The following is a 21,999-nucleotide window of genomic DNA, read 5'->3' as shown; positions in this document are numbered from 1 at the left end:
GTTCTTCCGATTCTGTAGATGTAATTTTCCTTTTTCTTGCCCAGATGTAGAATCTTTCATTTATCCCTGTTAAAAACCATTCTAGGGAAGGGGTCTGATAAGGTTCACCATGGGTTCTCGGATTTAGGTTATGTCCCGAGTGGCATGAACGCGGGTGAGATCTTTCTAATTTCATAATATGCCTATTGTCTTAATGGTGTCAATCTCCGAATAGGTGGAAGGTTTCCCCCACAGGGGGTTTTTCCTCTCCTGACTGGTGGCAGATAGCTCTTCGTGAGCACGAGGTTCTGTTACATCATTGTTATGATGATTTGAGCATTGGTGGGTCCTCGAAGCTGGCGGAAAAGTTCGGTAAAGGGGGGATTCTTGCATTGCGGGACCCCCTTACCGTGGATAGTTACTTTGTTGGTGGTCTGGTGATACCTGCGTGATACCCGACGAGGCAGGTCGGGGTCACGTTATCGGGGGACCCGGAGGGCCACCTGATGTTGGAGGTCGGGTGCGCGGTACCGATGGGTGGGTACCTGACGATGGAAGTCGGGTACAGGCTAACGGTGTGGAGGCAACCTCTCCCCTCAAATCATGGTGCTTCCGAGCATGGAAAAAACGCGGCTGGAAGTAAGGCTGAGAGGGAAGAGGCAGTGCCGACGGGATAATCACCAGACCAGGATCGGGTTAGCTTCGAGGGCCTCACGAAGGGTCTTTTGATTATTAATATTAATAATAAATTGGCTGCTGTGGCCGTTATTATCCAAAAATACGGGTGTGGTGTGGTTATTCAAGAAAGGTCTGGGGAGTCACGGGGAGTCAACCGTGCCTAGGTCATGTAGCATGTGCTTGGTTTGTTGGATAACCGCATCATTAGGTGACACCACGTTCATTGACAAGTCTGAGATTAACCTCATCATTTGATATGACCTCAAGGGATAAGTTTGGGGTATATTGATGAAGGTTATGGTTGTGGATGGTATTTGGACCCGAATGAGATTATAGAGCCCATATATCTGTGGAGGTCACTCCTATTTTAAGTACTCGTACACTGCGGATTCAAGTGTTTTTAGGTATTGATGTGATAAGTACAGGAGTCGGATACCTCAATTTATGTGTTGGTCGCACTTTAAAGTGGCATTACCCTGGATGAACATTCTCTTGGTAGTTTGTTCTGTAATACAACTTTATATATTCCATACTATTTGGTGGCTGTGCCATTGTATAAAAGGGAGTTATAAACTCCAGAAATACTTCATTTGGGATCTTTACTACCCCATTGATGTAATGCGTACCTCACGTGTTATATAAGTGTCGTTTTGTCTTATGCACCTTGCACTTTTTGTATTTGTGTGTTATTGATTTTAATAGAGGTTTGAATAAAGGTTGATTTTTAATCCAGAACGATATATGATAGACTGATATTTTGGATTCAACTATTTTGCTGAACTTGCTTAAAAACCATTCTATTAGTAAGTGCCCAGTGGTCAAGCTTATCTAGATCCTTCTGAATCCTTACTCTGTCTTCTCTAGTTAGCTATCCCTCCTAGTTTTGTAAATAGAATTTGTCTCCTTGCAAACAAATCTTTTGCAGCTCTCTGAGCTCTGCTGTATTTTAACAATATTACAACACTGGCCACCTGTGAGATGGAAGCTGAAGTTGAGAGGAACCTGCAGATGTGTCAGGTATAATCACACACAGCTCTGCATTGAGATCAGGAGAGCAGAGAGCAGCCATTACTAGTGTTGAGCATTCCGATACCGCAAGTATCGGGTATCGGCCGATACTTGCGGTATCGGAATTCCGATACCGAGTTCCGATACTTTTGTGGTACCGGGTATCAGTATCGGATCCATAGTAATGTGTAAAATAAAGAATTAAAATAAAAAATATTGATATACTTACCTCTCCGGAGGCCCCTGGACATCACCGCTGGTAACCGGCAGCCTTCTTTGTTTAAAATGAGCGCGTTTAGGGACTCCCATGACATCACGGCTTCTGATTGGTCGCGTGCCACTCATGTGACCGCCATGCGACCAATCAGAAGCTGCGACGTCATTCCTCAGGTCCTAAACTCCTCATTCTAGGAATTTAGGACCTGAGGAATGACGTCGCGGCTTCTGATTGGTCGCGTGGCGGTCACATGAGCGGCACGCGACCAATCAGAAGCCGCGATGTCATTCTCAGGTCCAAAACACGCTCATTTTAAACAAAGAAGGCTGCCGGTTACCAGCGGTGATGTCCAGGGGCCTCCGGAGAGGTAATTATATCAATATTTTTTATTTTAATTCTTTATTTTACACATTAATATGGATCCCAGGGCCTGAAGGAGAGTTTCCTCTCCTTCAGACCCTGGGAACCATCAGGATACCTTCCAATACTTGGTGTCCCATTGACTTGTATTGGTATCGGGTATCGGTATCGGCGATATCCGATACTTTTCGGGTATCAGCCGATACTATCCGATACCGATACTTTCAAGTATCGGACGGTATCGCTCAACACTAGCCATTACACATCACACTGGTAACCGCCCCTTTTATTTATAATAAACCCTGGAGGCAAAGTTATCTTCCAGGCAGCATCCTTTACATAGCCTGGAAGAGGTCATTTACATAAAGTAATACAAGAGGATTTATCAGCAATAAAGCTGTGTGTTCCCAATGAGTATTAGGTGAGTTTTTGATGCTGCATATTTTCACTATATTTCAATATCAGCATCTTACAGTTCCAGGAGAGTGGATAGTATTTATAGAAATTTCATGCTCACTATGATTTATTTAATTCAGCGTAAACCGGCCTTTGGTGTGTATTCCAAATCTGCAACATGTCAAATTCTCTTGCGGGTACCCTGAGTTTTATATACTGAGATTACTTCCATAGACTTGCATTACATGCGGAAAATCAACTTGTAATGCAAGTGACTGAATGAAACATGCAGATGGTCACAAGGTGGGAACAGTCAATGAGTTGTGTTTAAAAGTTTATACACCCTGGCAGAATTTTTGCTTTCTTGGCTTTTTTTTTTCAGAGAATATGAATGACAACACCAAAACTTTTTCTCCACTCATGGTTAGTGGTTGGGTGAAGCCATTTATTGTCAATCTACTGTGTTATCTCTTTTTAAATCATGACAACCCAAAACATCCAAAATGACCCTGATCAAAAGTTCACATACCCTGGTGATTTTGGCCTGATCATATGCACAGAAGTTGACACAAATGGGTTTGAATGGCTACTAAAGGTAACATCCTCACCTGTGACCTGTTTGCTTGTAATCAGTGTGTGCATAAAAGCTGAGTGAGTTTCTGGGATCCAGACAGACTCTAGCATATTTCATCCAGCCACTGACGTTTCTGGATTGTGAGTAATGGGGATAGCAAGAGAATTGTTAATGGATCTATGGGAAAAGGTAGTTGAAATGTATAAAACAGGAAAGGGATAAACAAAGACATCCAAGGAATTAATAATGCCAGTCAGCAGCATTCAAACAGTGATTAGCAAATGAAAAATCAGGGTGTCATGATTCATGTTTGGATCTGAGGCAGATATGGTTTTCCTCTGATTAAAACCTTTTTTCCTTTCTGGTCATCGGGGGTTAATGCAGTTTTTTCCCCCAGTGGTCGCTGGTGTTATTGCATTGCTTTGCTGCTGGGACAGCTGATGTTGGTGGTGACCACTCCCACCATCCTAAGGTCACCTGGTGCATCAGCTGACTGTTGGTTATACAGGTCCTTCTGGAGATCAACCAAGCAGGTGGAAGGAGTTTTCTGAGTGCAGTGGTTCTTCTGCAGTATGTTCATATCTGGTTCATTACTCTGCTGTACTGTGCATTGAAGCAGAGAAAGATAAGTGTTGTTTGCTCATACCTTGTTTGTCTAAACTTTCCCTTTGTGTTTTATTAGTGCAGCAGTGGGACCAGTGCTCTCACTAGCCAATTCCCTACCCAGGGATAGGTGCAGGGCGAGAGCGAGGGCTAAGGTATCCTGCCCGGCGACAGGTTGAAAGAACCTGTATAAGGATTTCAGGAAGATTAGGGCTCGTCCTTAGGAGAGAGCAGGAGGTGTCCATTTCCACGTTCCCTATCGTAAGGCCCACCATTGTTATTGTGTCCCCAGTGTTCTCTTGTGAGTCTCGCCGCTTTGTGACTGACCACCTGTTGGGTCGTGTCACACTTGGACAGTCACTTCTTGACACAGGGGCTCTGTAAAAACAAAACTACAGTCACGTAAACCAACAAAAATTTTGTCCACAGCTGCCAGGAAAATTGTTCGGAATGCAAAGAAAAACCCACAAATAACATCAGCTGAAATACTGGACTATTTGAAAACTAGCGGTGTGGCTGTTTCAAAATGAACAATAAGGAGGCACTTGAAGACAAATGAGCTGCATGGTCGAGTCGCCAGAAGAAAGCCATTACTGTGGAAATGCCACAAAGTATCTCTCCTACATTATACAATACGCAAAACAGCACCAGGACAAGCATCAAAACTTCTGGAACACGGTAATTTGGAGTGATGAGACTAAATTTGAACTTTTTGGCCACAACCATAAACTATACATTTGGAGAGAGGTCAGCAAGGCCTATGATGAAAGGAATACCATTCCTACTGTAAAACATGGAGCTGGATCGCTGATGTTTTGGGGATATGTGAGCTACAAAGGCACAGGAAACTTGGTCAAAGTTGAAGGAAAGATGAATGCAGCATGTTATCAGCAAATACTGGAGGCAAATTTGCACTCATCAGCCAGGAAGCTGTGCATGGGACGTACTTGGACGTTCCAACATGACAATAATCCAAAACACAAGGCCAAGTCTACCTGTCATTGGCTACAGCAGAAGAAAGTGAAGGTTCTGAATTGGCCATCTCAGTCATGCTCGGCCATGATAAATTTGTCAGGCCATGCTCAGCTATGATGAATTTTGGCACGCCATGCTCGGCTATGACTATGATGAATTTTGGCAAGCCATGCTCTGCTATGATGAATTTGTCAGGCCATGCTGGGCTATGATGAATTTGTCAGGCCATGCTTGGCTATGATGAATTTGTCAGGCCATGCTCAGTCATGATGAATTTGTCAGGCCATGCTCAGCCATGATGAATTTGTCAGGCCATGCTCGGCTATGATAAATTTGTCAGGCCAGGCTTGGCCATAATGAATTTGTCAGGCCATGCTCGGCCATGATGAATTTGTCAGGCCATGCTCGGCCATGCCAAGTCCCCACTAGCTCTCTTCCCACTTTTCAAAAAGCTGAAGCAAAAACACTAGAAGTACGAAATCAAGAATTAGTTTGCTCCACTTCATATGCTGGCACAAACTGTTTCATGAATTGGTCCCTGTGTATATTTTTTAATATCTAAGAACTGAAAGATGATTGTACTCACTGCAAAGCTATTTATTGTAACTAAAGGCAATGTTGGTATAGGATTTGGGCTTCCATTTTTCTGATACAGCTGTTCGAACTCATTGCATAAGCATTGGGAGAATTTAGTAATGTAATGTGTAATGAATTTTGTAATTTAGTAATGTTTTCTGTTGTAAAAAAAAATTGAAGACGATGGCACACATCACATTTGCCCAATAGTTGTTAATTATTCCTGTTTTCCATTGCTCTCAACAATTTTTTAAAAATTGTGCAAAAGTAAGTGGGTGGTTAGCTGAACTAAGACTTGTGCTAGTAATGAATTCCTCAATAAATTTAAATTATTTTAATAATTTTCTTGCTGCAGTGCCTTGGACTACAACTCCCATAAGACATTGCTCTTCACTGCATCACAGGGGAGAGGAGCAGAAGAGGAAGGGACTGATTGGCTGGGCAGTTTAGAGAAGAAAGGTGGAGCTAGCAGCAAGGAGTGCAAAGTATGCAATCCTCCATTACAGACATGTGAAAGGCTGATCATGGAGAGCAGAGGCTGCGATGGTGTGCTAATCTTCACGCCGCTCAGTGTGTAAGAAGAGAAGACAATCCTTCAGCCGAACCTCATCTGCAGACCGGTTAGGTTACCAGGAGATGATCATCACCACCTGGCATGACTAAGGGAAGGAGTCCACAGTCCAACCCTTGTGTCTAAGGCATCCGGTCCCTGCAGCCTCAAGCTGAATCCCTATGTGAACCCCAAACCTGCTACATCAAGGAGTGAGTAGCTATTGTTGGGACTTGTTGTTCCACAATTGAGGAGTAAATAAGAGAACTGTTGCTGAATGGATTGTATTACATGCACCAACAGCTTTTGCAAAGCGCGCCAACAACAGTGGCAACGGGGCCCCATTCTTAGACTGTGTTACTGGCATTGCTGCAGCCATTAGTTTGGATGTTATTAGTTAGGAGTGTGTCTGCTGTCAGTTAAAGGTGAAATGTCATCATTAACATTCACACCTATTGCAAAGTACATTTTGAAGCTGTATCATAGACTGAGTGATATTATATGTTTTGCTGTTGCTTGATATGACCTATGAATGCAACACCATTTATTCCTCTGTAAATAAACCTGTTAATTGTTTCAACCTCATCTTTTGTGAGTGTGTACAGAGTGAGTATACGGGCTTACCGAGTCGACCCCTGGCAGAAGAGGGAAACCCTCCTTTTATTCCACTACTGCTCCCAGCAAGATTCGGGTGTAGGCTCTGCACCATATTGAGGTGAGAACCACTGGGCACCCTGCCCACGGAGGTGACTTAAAGCAGTATTACAGTGGAAGCACTGTAGAGATCGATCAAGACAGGTTGAGCCATTATGGAAATGTTATCTGAAGTGTTCATGTGGTGTAGGGAAGATGAGCATCACAGTGTAACGCAGTTTGGTAGTGTGTGGTGAACTCAATGATGCATCTGATGAAGAGGTGCTACAGAGCATGAACCAACTCGAGGAAGTTGTTAACCCCCGAGTGGTTGACCAATGGAGGGATGGAAGGGGCCAATCATCAGTGGCCCTGATTACTACTGAAAGGATCCTAGAACAGGAGTACTTCCCATCAGTCATTACTGTGCCCTTAGACTGTCCTGAGGAAGTGGTGTGATCACCATGAAACACATAGAAATAAAGTCTATTCTCTATTACATCTACTTGGACTTCTCTGGTACATTATCCTGACAGGCGAGCAGCGCAGTCTGATACCCCATTCTCTTCACCTAGCAAAGGATCATTACTCTGCCCTTAAAACATAGACAGAAGTGTAATATCACCTGGCCTGAGAGGCCTGCTGCAGAGGCGTCATGTCCAGAGTCATGCACACAGCCTAGGAGGTCTAGTAGAAGTATACCTTCTACCCCAGCTTGAGACAAATGTAAAAAAAAACCTGCCACTACTGTGGATGTAGTGGTGCTGGAAGCCATGGAGAATTTAGTCGCATAGTTTGCCAAATTAAAGCCAGAAGGGGCGTTCCATCGTCTGAGAACTATTTCAGGCATCATTCCCATCCCAGCTGTATGACATGTGAAGGGATGTGGGTCTGCAGTATCTAGAAGGATGGCAGTGCACTCATGCACTGAGAAATGTGGAGAGTCTGAGAGGTCCCGCTATGGAAGTGATGCAGGCTACCTGGAGAAGCCAACCGGAAACAATTTCTGAACACCACATGACTGCACTAGAAGATGCTTTTGGGTCCCCAGAGGATGCCACAGATCTACTTTATAAACTCTACACCACTTACCAGGACTCTGATGAGAAGATGTCAGATTGCCGCTATAGACTGGGTAATCTGGTGCAGAGAATAGTTTCTAAGGGCAGACATAGCGATGAACAAGTTGACCAGTGTCATTTGAAACAAGTACTACAGGGGTTCTGATCCATAATCCCATTGCTCAACAACTGAGGTGCTGTGATAAAGAGCAGATAGCCCAGCTTGAGAAGAGAAAAACAATTACATCTTAAGGTACCTTCACACATAACGATATCGTTAAGGATATCGTTGCAACGTCACACTTTTTTGTGACGTAGCAACTATCCCGCTAACGATATCTTTATGTGTGACAGCGACCAACGATCAGGCCCCTGCTGGGAGATCATTGGTCGTGGGGAATGATCAGGACCTTTTTTTGGTCGCTGATCACCCCGCTGTCATCGCTAGATCGGCGTGTGTGACGCCGATCTAGCGATGTGTTCACCTGTAACCAGGGTAAACATCGGGTTACTAAGCGTAGGGCCGCGCTTAGTAACCCGATATTTACCCTGGTTACCATTGTAAAAGTAAAAAAAAAAAACTACATACTCACATTCTGATGTCTGTCACGTCCCCCGGCATCCACAAGGTTAAAACTGCCTTCGGCAGGAGCGCTGCTAATGCACACGCTGCTGCCGAGAGCTTCCCTCCACTGACTGTCAGTGCCGGCTGTAAAGCAGAGCAGAGCGGTGACGTCACATAGGCATGTTAAAGCTGGAGGACCAGGACCATGACAGCTTTTCTAAGCCCAATGGTAACAATGTAGGGGTCCAGGTCTTAGAGATATACTGTAATACCAATAGTAAAATGTGCTTGTATTAAGATTAACTGATCCCGACCCTTGTGTAGTATAGGAAGATAGTTTTGAACTATATTTTTATGCCAGCATTTTTTGAGCCTCTTAGAAAAACGGCAGAAAAAGCATCTTACTATTCATTTGTATACAAAAATAACATTCTGCTAATATGTTCAGGCTTTTGAGCGTCTTTTAAACACTTCAGACTTTCAAAAACAACAAGTGCAGTCATGGCCGAGAACAGAGAAAATAAAGGCAAACTGGCAAACCCGAAAAATATGCCGGACAAAATTGTTGGCACCCTTAACTTAATATTTAGTTGCACACCATTTGGAATAAATAACTATAATCAATCGCATCCTGTAAACATCACCAAGCTTCTTGCACCTCTTAGCTGGAATTTTGGACCACTTTTGCTTTGCAAACTGTTCCAGGTCTCTCATATTTGAAGGATGCCTTCTCCAACAGCAATTTTAAGATCTCTCCACAATTGTTCAATGTAATGTAGATCTGGACTTATTGCTGACCACTTCAGAACGCTCCAGCACTTTGTTTCCATCTATTTCTGGGTGCTTCTTGAAGTATGTTTGCAGCCATTGTCCTGCCGGAAGACCCCTGACTCCGGACGCAAACCCAACTTTCTGACACTTTAGATTTCATGATGCCTTGCACACAGTCAAGACACCAAGTGCCAGAGGCAGCAAAACCACCCTAAAACATCTTTGAACCTCCACCATATTTGACTGTAGGTACCGTGTTCTTTACTGTGTAAGCCTCTTTCCATTTTTGAAAAACAGTAGGATGATGAGCTTTACCAAAAAGCTCTATCTTGGTCTCATCCGTCCACAAGATGCTTTGCCAGAAGGATAGTCACGTACATTTTGGCAAATTGCAGCCTAGCTTTTTTATGTATCTATGTAGGCAGTGGGGACCTCCTGGTACTCCTGCCACAACATTTCATTTCATCCAAATGTGGACGGATAGTTTGCGTTGACACTGAATTTCTTTGGAACTTAATTGGGGCTGCATATCTACCATCCAGACTATCCTGCGCTGCAACTTTCATCAATATTTCTCTGCCATCCACGTCCAGGGAGATTATCTACAGTACCATAGGTTGTAATTTTCTTGATTATGTTATCAACCATGGACAAAGGAACATCAAGATCTCTGGAGATATTGTTATTATTTATTATTATTATTATTATTTATTGTTATAGCACCATTTATTCCATGGCGCTTTACATGTAAGGAGGGGCATACATAATAAAAACAAGTACAATAATCTTAAACAATACAAGTCATAACTGGTACAGGAGGAGAGAGGACCCTGCCCGCGAAGGCTCACAATCTACAAGGTATGGGTGAGGATACAGTAGGCGAGGGTAGAGCTGGTCATGCAGCGGTTTGGTCGATCGGTGGTTACTGCAAAGGTTATAGGCTTGTCGGAAGAGGCGGGTCTTCAGGCTCTTTTTGAAGGTTTCAATGGTAGGCAAGAGTCTGATGTGTTGTGGTAGAGGGTTCCAGAGTAGGGGTGATACGCGAGAGAAATCTTGTATACGATTGTGGGAAAAGGAGATAAGAGGGGAGGAGAGAAGGAGATCTTGTGAGGATCGGAGGCTGCGTGTAGGTAAGTACCGGGAGAGGAGGTCACAGATGTATGGAGGAGACAAGTTGTGGATGGCTTTGTAAGTCATGGTTAGAATTTTGTACTGGAGTCTCTGGGCAATGGGGAGCCAGTGAAGGGATTGACAGAGGGGAGAAGCTGGGGCATAGCGGGGGGACAGGTGGATTATTCGGGCAGTAGAGTTTAGAATAGATTGGAGGGGTGCGAGAGTGTTAGAGGGGAGGTCACAGAGCATAAGGTTGCAGTAGTCAAGGCGAAAGATGATGAGGGCATGGACTAGGGATTTTGCAGATTCTTGGTTGAGGAATGAACGGATTCGTGAAATAATTTTGAGTTGAAGTCGGCAAGAAGTGGAAAGGGCTTGGATATGTGGTCTGTAGCACAGACAGACACAATCCAAAGATTGAGTCAACTTCTCCCCTCTTTATCTGATTTTAGGTGTGATTTTTATATTGCCCACACATTACTTGTGACAGGTGAGTTTGAATGAGCAGCACATGCTTGAAACATAGTTGTTTTCCCACATTTTTGGAAAGGTGCCAACAATTTTCTCGTGCCCATTTTTGGGGTTCAGTGTAAAATTAATGTCCAATTTTCTTTTTCTCTCATTCTTTTTGGTGCTGTTCCAAGACAGACAAAGGAAATAAACACGTGTATAACAAAACATGTGTAATTGCAATAAATTTCTGGGAGAAATACTTCATTCTCTAGAACAATTTCAAGGGTGTCAACATTTTTGGCCATGACTTTATTTAAAAGAAGTCCATTCCTCAGGTTTTTTCCCCTCAGAAGATGTTATATACTATACAACAGAAGACAAGGGGAGGGCTAAAAAGATTCCCGGAAGATGCATTAAGAATCATAAGAATTGTGTGCATTGCTTAGTGAATTTCAAAGGACAAAAGAAAAATGACAATAAAAAGACGCACAGAAGACTCTGAAAAAAACGGTAACCAAAAATGACTATAGAAAAAATGTTATCAAAACATTTAAAGAAATGACAAAAAAAAATGATTAAAAAAAACCCTCAGGCTTAAAAAAAGCAGAGAAATTGACAGAGAAAAGGAGTGATTCCTGAAGTACAGTATCTACCACTTGATGTTTTTGATAGTCACAAGAAAAAAACTCTATGTGAACATATATAAAGAATTGTTCCACTCATTTGGATGGAAAACTTACTCAGTGTTCATATATTCAGGCTTTCAAAGACTTGTATACATTCTTTATAATGTACATTCTTCACAAATTTGCCACTAGGAAGCCGCTCAATACTTTCTAATACAAATCAGTCATCCAGCCTTCTATTTGACTATTCATTTTTGCTTGAAAAACACTAGCCTTGTCTTCATTGACTAATGGAGTTCAAAAATGTCTGGAATAAGTTAGTAAAAAGACACTCAAATATGACTGAATAGCACAAAAAATGCTGGCAGAAAAAAAGTTCACAAAGTGTCCAATTAAAAACATAATGTCATGTCAATAGATGTAAGCTAACGTCCTCCCGTATATTTATCTCAACTTGTGGTGCAAGCATGGTTAAAGAAATTTATCAGTAGGATCAACCCTCATAAGCCATCTAGATGGGTAATTTAGGTCATAGGAAGCTGAAAAAATCATACCTTGATATCTGAGATCCGATGACTTATTCCAGAGAAATCGATGTTTTTCCCAATATGTATAGTAGATGAGCTGTTAAGATCTATTGGCCAGACAAAGATCTTCCTAAGAATCTGCCTCTAGAGCTTATTTTAACCCCTTTCTGACCTCGGACAGGATAGTACGTCCGAAGTCCGAACCTCCGCTTTGATGCGGGCTCCAGCGGTGAACCCACATCAAAGCCGGGACATGTTAGCTGTTTTGTGCTTTCAAACTCTAACAGCAGCATTTAACTAGCTCTTCCGGCCATCAGGCCGGAAATGAGCGCATCGCTGACCCCCGTCATGTGATCGGGGGTCAGCGATGCATCGGCATGACAATCAGAGATCTATTGAAGAACTCTATGGTTGTTGATGCCGCATTGCTGTGAGCACCACCCTGTGGTCGGCGCTCATAGCAATGCAGTAAATCTACTACATAGGAGCGATCTGAGCATCGCTCCTATGTAGCAGAGCCGATCAGGCTATGTCAGCTTCTAGCCTCCCATGGAGGCTATTAAAGCATGGCAAAAGTTAAAAAAAAAGTTTTAAAAAATATGAAAAAAATAAAAAAATATATAAGTTTAAATCACCCCCTATCGCCACATTCAAATTAAAACAATATAAAATTAAACCTACACATAATTGGTATCGCCGCATTCAGAATCACCCAATCTATCAATAAAAAAAGATTAACCTGATCGCTAAACGGCGTAGCAAGAAAAAAAATTTAAACTCCAGAATTACGTTTTTTTTGGCCGCCGCGACATTGCATTAAAATGCAATAATGGGCGATCAAAAAAACGGATCTGCATCAAAATGGTAAAATTAGAATGTCAGCTCAGCACCCAAAAAATAAGCCCTCACCTAACCCGAGATCACGAAAAATGGAGACGCTACGGGTATCGGAAAATGGCGCAATTTTTTTTGTTTATTTTTTTTAGCAAAGTTTGGAATTTTTTTTACCACTTAGATAAAAAATAACCTAGACATGTTTGGCTTCTATGAACTCGTAATGACCTGGAGAATGGCAGGTCAGTTTTAGCATTTAGTGAACCTAGCAAAAAAGCCAAACAAAAAACAAGTGTGGGATTGCACTTTTTTTTCAATTTCACCGCACTTGGAATCAGTGCCCAGCTGTTATTTTGACAGCACCGCATGAGACCGATCTAGTGTGAACACAGCCTAATAAACATTTAGAAAAAGTTTGTGGTAAATAACAGATTTATTCTAGTTATTTAGATTCTAGTTTTCTTCTAGTGTAGAAAATACATATTTGATGTGTAATCCTTGATTTACACTCTCTTGAGATGATCATAAATATGGTTAGCTCCTATCACATGACAACATTATTATTGCACTTTTCATCCATTTCTGTACAATTTCCAGACATCTGTGCTAATGTGCTTCTCCTTTCTATGAAGCCAAGTGTTTTCAAGGAATGTCAGAAACATGATTCCTTTTTGGGCATTTCACTCTAAGATTGTGTAATGACTGGAGATTAGGGTTGAGCGACCTTGACCTTTTCAGAGTCGAGCCGTGTTTCGCGAAACCCGACTATCTTAGAAGTCGAGTCGAGTGGAATCGGCCGATTATCGCGAAAAGTCGGGTATCGCCCGAAACACGAAACCCAATGCAAGTCAATGGGGGAGCATAGTCGGCAGTGAGTGGAGGCCAGGAAAACACCTACACTGCCCATTTTAATGGCAAAAACATCCATTCTTGTTAAAGAAGCTTGTCAATCGTAATTTACCTTATAATAATTGGAAGGCATTTGAAATTGGGGGTCATTTGGCTAAAGTTGTGGGGGGTAGGGCTGGTTCAAGTAATTAGTGGGCCCAGTAAATCTGGACCACGTCACGGCAGTGGAGCAGGGAGAGGTAAGTATTTCTACTTTGCAAGTGCTGTGATCCTGAGCAAGCAGGGGGGGCCCACTCGTTGGCATTGGCACTGGCACAGGGCCCCTCAAAGTACAGCGGTGTGTTTGCATGGCGGGGGCGCCTCCCACCGGCAGCAACACTTTTGCGTACTATGAGAGGCCCTGTGCCAGTGACGTCGCCAACTAGTATTCCTCCCCCCACCTGATGAAGGAACCTGCACTTTCATCTGCACCTTCCTCTTTGTCCCCGTGTAAGGTGGTATGGTATGCAGGAAGAGGAACCTGACTTTCAGCAGGGTCACAATCTTGCTGTGTAGCGTGCAAGGGGAATTTTGCGTTATGGGTCAATGTACCAGCAGACTCATCTATCACTGGCTGGGCAATGGGCAGGATGAGGAGGAAACACAGATATAGGCCCAAAGAATAAAGTTGGCTAAATGCAGTTCAAAATTGGTAACACAGGACTAACCAGGGGGCATTGCAGTGGAGGACAACTGGAATGAGAGGCTGACACAGAGAGTAGGCCCAAATCAGTAAGTAGTCGAAATGCAGTTCAAAATTGGCAACCGTAGTAAACAGGCGGCACAGCTTTGTTCAGTGGAGGAGAACAGCAAGGAGTGGCAGACACCGATAGTAGGCCCCAACCCAACTAGTAGGCCAAATGCAGTCTAACATTAACAACTACTTAACGAGAGCCTGAAAATGGAATTTCAGGACAGGAAACCAGGAGAACAGCAAGGAGTGGCAGACACCGATAGTAGGCCCCAAACCAACTAGTACGCCAAATGCAGTTGTTCCGTTTAACCACAATTTAATGAGAGCCTGAAGATAGAAGTTCAGGAAAGGCAACCTGGAGAACACCTTGGAGTGGAACACACCATCTCTCTACACCCCATACCCAATTTGTAGGCCTAATGCAGCGTAGTTTCCAACAACTACTAAACGAGAGCCGGAAGATCGAAGCTCAGGAAAGGCAACCTGGAGAACACCTTGGAGTGGAACACACCATCTCTCTACACCCCATACCCAATTTGTAGGCCTAATGCAGTGTAGTTTCCAACAACTACTAAACGAGAGCATGAAGATCGAAGCATTGGCGAGGAAACCTGGGGAACACCTTGGAGTGGAACACACCATCTCTCTACACCCCATACCCAATTTGTAGGCCTAATGCAGCGTAGTTTCCAACAACTACTAAACGAGAGCCGGAAGATCGAAGCTCAGGAAAGGCAACCTGGAGAACACCTTGGAGTGGAACACACCATCTCTCTACACCCCATACCCAATTTGTAGGCCTAATGCAGTGTAGTTTCCAAGAACTACTAAACGAGAGCTGGAAGATCGAAGCTCAGGAAAGGCAACCTGGAGAACACCTTGGAGTGGAACACACCATCTCTCTACACCCCATACCCAATTTGTAGGCCTAATGCAGCGTAGTTTCCAAGAACTACTAAACGAGAGCCGGAAGATCGAAGCTCAGGAAAGGCAACCTGGAGAACACCTTGGAGTGGAACACACCATCTCTCTACACCCCATACCCAATTTGTAGGCCTAATGCAGTGTAGTTTCCAAGAACTACTAAACGAGAGCCGGAAGATCGAAGCTCAGGAAAGGCAACCTGGAGAACACCTTGGAGTGGAACACACCATCTCTCTACACCCCATACCCAATTTGTAGGCCTAATGCAGTGTAGTTTCCAAGAACTACTAAACGAGAGCCGGAAGATCGGAGCTCAGGAAAGGTAACCTGGAGAACACCTTGGAGTGGAACACACCATCTCTCTACACCCCATACCCAATTTGTAGGCCTAATGCAGTGTAGTTTCCAACAGCTAGTAAACGAGAGCATTAAGATCGAAGCAATGGCGAGGAAACCTGGGGCACACCTTGGGGAGGCAGACACCGTTAGTAGGCCCTACCAAAGTTGTACCCCCAATGCAGTTTTAAAATTCCTAGAGGCTGAAAACAAGACTATTGACGCTCAGCTTTCTTCAAAGGAACACAGCTGAATTGAGTGGCGCAGACAGACACAGGTAGTAGGACTTAACCCAAAAATGTGGCTCACTGCAGCTTAAAAAAGTTACAGGGGTACACAAGCAGCAGTGCTCTGGGCAGTGGAGGACAATTTCAATAGTGGACCGCAGACAGACTTTGTACGCCTACTATTAAAAAAAGGATGCTCTATGCAATTAAAAATAGGTTCCAGGGGTCCACGGGCAGCAGTGGTGTGGTCAGTGGACGAGTATTGGAAGGAGGGACCGCAGACAGGCGTAGTAGGCCTAACATAACAAAATTAGGCTGTAGACACTGTAAAATTGGTTCCAGGGGTACACGGACAGCAGTGGTGTGGTCAGCGGAGGAAAATTGGAATTAGGGACTGCAGACAGACTTTGTAGGCTGTCCCCTGTGGACCATGCATCCAACACATTAACCCAGTGCGCCGTAATGGACACGTAACTTTTTGTGGACATGCCTACTGGTCCATGCGTCTCTTGTCAGGTGCACCTTTCTACTGTTTGATTGCCTGAGTGCTATGACAAATGCAGACTTTTTCATGCCGGTGGAGGGCTGGGATGGCTTTTCTCGCAAAAGAAATGTCGACTGGGTAGTTTGAACCGTTGCACAGCGTAGTTCATCTGGGCTTTCTAAATATAAAACAAAGAAAAAAAGGAGGCTACATGCACTTTCAGCTGGGTTCCAGGGGTACACGGCCAGCATTGGTCTGGTCAGTGGAGAACTATTGGAAGGAGTGACCGCAAACAGGCATCGAAGGCCTAACATAATAACACATTGCTGTTGGTAATTTTAAATTGGTTCCAGGGGAACACGGGCAGCAGTGGCCTGGTCAGTGTAGTAGTAGTAGAAAGAACGGACCGCAGACAGGCATCGAAGGCCTAAAATAAAAAAATTGGGCTGGCTGTAGGCAATTTTAAATTGGTTCCAGGGGTACACGGGCAGCAGTGGTGTGGTCAGTGGAGGCATATTGTAAGGAGTCACCGCAGACAGGCATCGAAGGCCTAAAATAATAACACATGGCTGTAGGCAATTTTAAATTGGTTCCAGGGGTACACGGGCAGCAGTGGTGTGGTCAGTGGAGGCCTAGTGGAAGGAGTGACCGCAGACAGGCATCGAAGGCCTAAAATAATAACACATGGCTGTAGGCAATTTTAAATTGGTTCCAGGGGTACACGGGCAGCAGTGGTGTGGTCAGTGGAGGCCTAGTGGAAGGAGTGACCGCAGACAGGCATCGAAGGCCTAAAATAATAACACATGGCTGTAGGCAATTTTAAATTGGTTCCAGGGGTACACGGGCAGCAGTGGTGTGGTCAGTGGAGGCCTAGTGGAAGGAGTGACCGCAGACAGGCATCGAAGGCCTAAAGTAAAAAAATTGGGCTGGCTGTAGGCAATTTTAAATTGGTTCCAGGGGTACACGGGCAGCAGTGGTGTGGTCAGTGGAGGCCTAGTGGAAGGAGTGACCGCAGACAGGCATCGAAGGCCTAAAATAATAACACATGGCTGTAGGCAATTTTAAATTGGTTCCAGGGGTACACGGGCAGCAGTGGTGTGGTCAGTGGAGGCCTAGTGGAAGGAGTGACCGCAGACAGGCATCGAAGGCCTAAAGTAAAAAAATTGGGCTGACTGTAGGCAATTTTAAATTGGTTCCAGGGGTACACGGGCAGCAGTGGTGTGGTCAGTGGAGGCCTAGTGGAAGGAGTGACCGCAGACAGGCATCGAAGGCCTAAAATAATAACACATGGCTGTAGGCAATTTTAAATTGGTTCCAGGGGTACACGGGCAGCAGTGGCCTGGTCAGTGTAGTAGTAGTAGAAAGAACGGACCGCAGACAGGCATCGAAGGCCTAAAATAAAAAAATTGGGCTGGCTGTAGGCAATTTTTAATTGGTTCCAGGGGTACACGGGCAGCAGTGGTGTGGTCAGTGGAGGCATAGTGGAAGGAGTGACCGCAGACAGGCTTCGAAGGCCTAACATAACAAAAATGTCAATACAATGGTATTGTCAGTGGCAGGCATTGAAGGATGTCAGCGCATAGACTAAACATTGGTGGAGCTGTGAGATAATTTTGCAAGTGGTAGAGCACTGTTTGAGCTGGGGGGGGGGGAACTGTCTTGTGGCCGGCGGTACAGGCCCAGGGCCCCTCATATTACAACGGTGTGTCTGACGTTGGGTGCGCACCACCACCGCCAGAGACACTTTATTGTACTAGGAGGGACCCAGTGGCAGTGCCGTCGACCAAAAGCGGGCACACGCACCTCTTCAGACAAACAGCACTCTCACGGGTGCTGTCGCAAAGTGTCGATACCACGGCCCCGTGTGGGGAGTTTGGCCATTTAGTGAGGTGTAAACATGTCGTATGCTGGACAATCAGGTGCAGAAAATTACGAGATTGGAAAAGGCATTCAGAATAGTCCACAGGCAAGACCTTTTCATAGGAAAGCTAGGTGTCAGCCGGGCAAGGTGGGGCAAAAGATTTAGAAATCCAGTTGTGGTTCATTTTAATGAAGGTTAGATCATCTACATTTTGGGTAGCCAGACGAGTCCTTTTTTCTGTTAGTATTGAACCTGCAGCACTGATAGGACACTAGCTGCCGGGCAAGCAAGCTCCTGCAATGCATATTCTGCCAATTCTGGCCAGGTGTCTAATTTTGATGCCCAGTAATCAAATGGGAATGATGGTTGAGGGAGAACATCGATAAGGGATGAAAAATAGTTTGTAACCATACTGGACAAATGTTGTCTCCTGTCACTTTGAATTGATGCTGCAGTACCTGTCCTGTCTGCGGTCATAGCAAAATCACTCCACAACCTGGTCAGAAAACCCCTCTGGCCAACGCCACTTCTGATTTCTGCCCCTCTAACTCCTCTGGTCTGCTGGCCCCTGCAGCTCGTGTGAGAACGATCACGGGCGCTGTGTGCAGGGAATGCCAGAAGCAAACGGTCAACAAGAGTTGATTGTTTGGTTGCTAATATTAGTTCCAAGTTCTCATGTGGCATTATATTTTGCAATTTGCCTTTATAGCGAGGATCAAGGAGGCAGGCCAACCAGTAATCGTCATCGTTCATCATTTTAGTTATGCGTGTGTCCCTTTTGAGGATACGTAAGGCATAATCCGCCATGTGGGCCAAAGTTCCAGTTCTCAAATCTGCGGTTGTGCTTGGTTGAGGGGCAGTTTCAGGCAAATCCACGTCACTTGTGTCCCTCCAAAAACCAGAACCCGGCCTTGCCGCGCCACCAATTTCCAGTGGCCCCGGAAAAGCTTCCTCATTAAAAATATAATCATCCCCATCATCCTCCTCGTCCTCCTCCTCCTCTTCGCCCGCTAACTCGTCCTGTACACTGCCCTGGCCAGACAATGGCTGACTGTCATCAAGGCTTTCCTCTTCCTCAGCTGCAGACGCCTGATCCTTTATGTGCGTCAAACTTTGCATCAGCAGACGCATTAGGGGGATGCTCATGCTTATTATGGCGTTGTCTGCACTAACCAGCCGTGTGCATTCCTCAAAACACTGAAGGACTTGACACATGTCTTGAATCTTCGACCACTGCACACCTGACAACTCCATGTCTGCCATCCTACTGCCTGCCCGTGTATGTGTATCCTCCCACAAAAACATAACAGCCCGCCTCTGTTCGCACAGTCTCTGAAGCATGTGCAGTGTTGAGTTCCACCTTGTTGCAACGTCTATGATTAGGCGATGATGGGGAAGGTTCAAAGAACGCTGATAGGTCTGCATACGGCTGGAGTGTACGGGCGAACGGCGGATATGTGAGCAAAGTCCACGCACTTTGAGGAGCAGGTCGGATAACCCCGGATAACTTTTCAGGAAGCACTGCACCACCAGGTTTAAGGTGTGAGCCAGGCAAGGAATGTGTTTCAGTTGGGAAAGGGAGATGGCAGCCATGAAATTCCTTCCGTTATCACTCACTACCTTGCCTGCCTCAAGATCTACAGTGCCCAGCCACGACTGCGTTTCTTTCTGCAAGAACTCGGACAGAACTTCCGCGGTGTGTCTGTTGTCGCCCAAACACTTCATAGCCAATACAGCCTGCTGACGTTTGCCAGTAGCTGCCCCATAATGGGAGACCTGGTGTGCAACAGTGGCAGCTGCGGATGGAGTGGTTGTGCGACTGCGGTCTGTGGACGAGCTCTCGCTTCTGCAGGAGGACGAAGAGGAGGAGGAGGGGGTGCGAACGGCTACAGCCAACTGTTTCCTAGACCGTGGGCTAGGCAGAACTGTCCCAAACTTGCTGTCCCCTGTGGACCCTGCATCCACCACATTTACCCAGTGTGCCGTGATGGACACGTAACGTCCCTGGCCATGCCTACTGGTCCATGCATCTGTTGTCAGGTGCACCTTTGTGCTCACAGATTGCCTGAGTGCATGGACGATGCGCTCTTTAACATGCTGGTGGAGGGCTGGGATGGCTTTTCTGGAAAAAAAGTGTCGACTGGGTAGCTCGTAGCGTGGTACAGCGTAGTCCATCAGGGCTTTGAAAGCTTCGCTTTCAACTAACCGGTGGGGCATCATCTCTAACGAGATTAGTCTAGCTATGTGGGCGTTCAAACCCTGTGTACGCGGATGCGAGGCTAAGTACTTCCTTTTTCTAACCATAGTCTCATGTAGGGTGAGCTGGACTGGAGAGCTGGAGATCGTGGAACTAGCGGGGGTGCCGGTGGACATGGCAGACTGAGAGACGGTGGGAGATGGTATTGTTGCCGCCGGTGCCCTAGATGCAGTGTTTCCTACTACGAAACTGGTGATTCCCTGACCCTGACTGCTTTGGCCTGGCAAAGAAACCTGCACAGATACTGCAGGTGGTGCGGAAAATGGTGGCCCTACACTGCCGGAAGGGATGTTGCGTTGCTGACTAGCTTCATTGGCCGAGGGTGCTACAACCTTAAGGGACGTTTGGTAGTTAGTCCAGGCTTGCAAATGCATGGTGGTTAAATGTCTATGCATGCAACTTGTATTGAGACTTTTCAGATTCTGTCCTCTGCTTAAGGTAGTTGAACATTTTTGACAGATGACTTTGCGCTGATCAATTGGATGTTGTTTAAAAAAATGCCAGACTGCACTCTTTCTAGCATCGGATACCTTTTCAGGCATTGCAGACTGAGCTTTAACCGGATGGCCACGCTGTCCTCCAACAGGTTTTGGCTTTGCCACGCGTTTTGGGCAAGATACGGGCCCGGCAGATGGAACCTGTTGCGATGTTGATGCCTGCTGCGGCCCCTCCTCCTCCGCTTCAGAACTGCTGCCGCCTGCACCCTGTTCCCCCAATGGCTGCCAATCGGGGTCAAGAACTGGGTCATCTATTACCTCTTCTTGTAGCTCGTGTGCAACTTCGTCTGTGTCACCGTGTCGGTCGGTGGTATAGCGTTCGTGATGGGGCAACATAGTCTCATCAGGGTCTGATTCTTGATCAGCACCCTGCGAGGGCAATGTTGTGGTCTGAGTCAAAGGACCAGCATAGTAGTCTGGCTGTGGCTGTGCATCAGTGCACTCCATGTCAGATTCAACTAGTAATGGGCATGGACTGTTAACTGCTTCACTTTCTAAGCCAGGGACGGTATGTGTAAAGAGCTCCATGGAGTAACCCGTTGTGTCGCCTGCTGCATTCTTCTCTGTTGTTGTTTTTGCTGAAGAGGACAAGGAAGCGACTTGTCCCTGACTGTGAACATCCACTAACGACGCGCTGCTTTGACATTTACCAGTTTCACGAGAGGAGGCAAAAGAGCTAGAGGCTGAGTCAGCAAGATAAGCCAAAACTTGCTCTTGCTGCTCCGGCTTTAAAAGCGGTTTTCCTACTCCCAGAAAAGGGAGCGTTCGAGGCCTTGTGTAGCCAGACGACGAACCTGGCTCCACAGCTCCAGACTTAGGTGCAATATTTTTTTTCCCACGACCAGCTGATGCTCCACCACTACCACTACCCTCATTACCAGCTGACAATGAACGCCCCCGGCCACGACCTCTTCCACCAGACTTCCTCATTGTTTTAAAAACGTAAACAAACTAACGGTATTTGTTGCTGTCACACAACTTACACGGTGAGCTATAACTTCAGTATGATTTAGCTACCCCTTTACAGGTGAGTGAGACCACAACGAAAATCAGGCACAATGTTACACACTCTGTTGTTGGTGGCAACAAATGAGAGAGATGCCACACACGCAGGACTGTCACTGAAGCACAAATGTAAATATTAATCTCCCACTGATTTGATTTTTTTTTTTTTTCAGGGAGACTTTAGGAAAAAAAAATAATAGAATAAAATGATTTTTTCAGGAAGAATTTAGAAACCAAATAAAATAAAATGATTTTTTCAGGGAGAATTTAGAAAACAAATAAAACAAAAAAATGCTTTCTATGGCCCACTGAGTGAGAGATGACGCA

Source organism: Ranitomeya imitator, chromosome 5, assembly GCF_032444005.1.
Source record: "Ranitomeya imitator isolate aRanImi1 chromosome 5, aRanImi1.pri, whole genome shotgun sequence".
In the NCBI taxonomy this organism is placed as follows: domain Eukaryota; kingdom Metazoa; phylum Chordata; class Amphibia; order Anura; family Dendrobatidae; genus Ranitomeya; species Ranitomeya imitator.
This window is presented reverse-complemented; position numbering follows the sequence as displayed.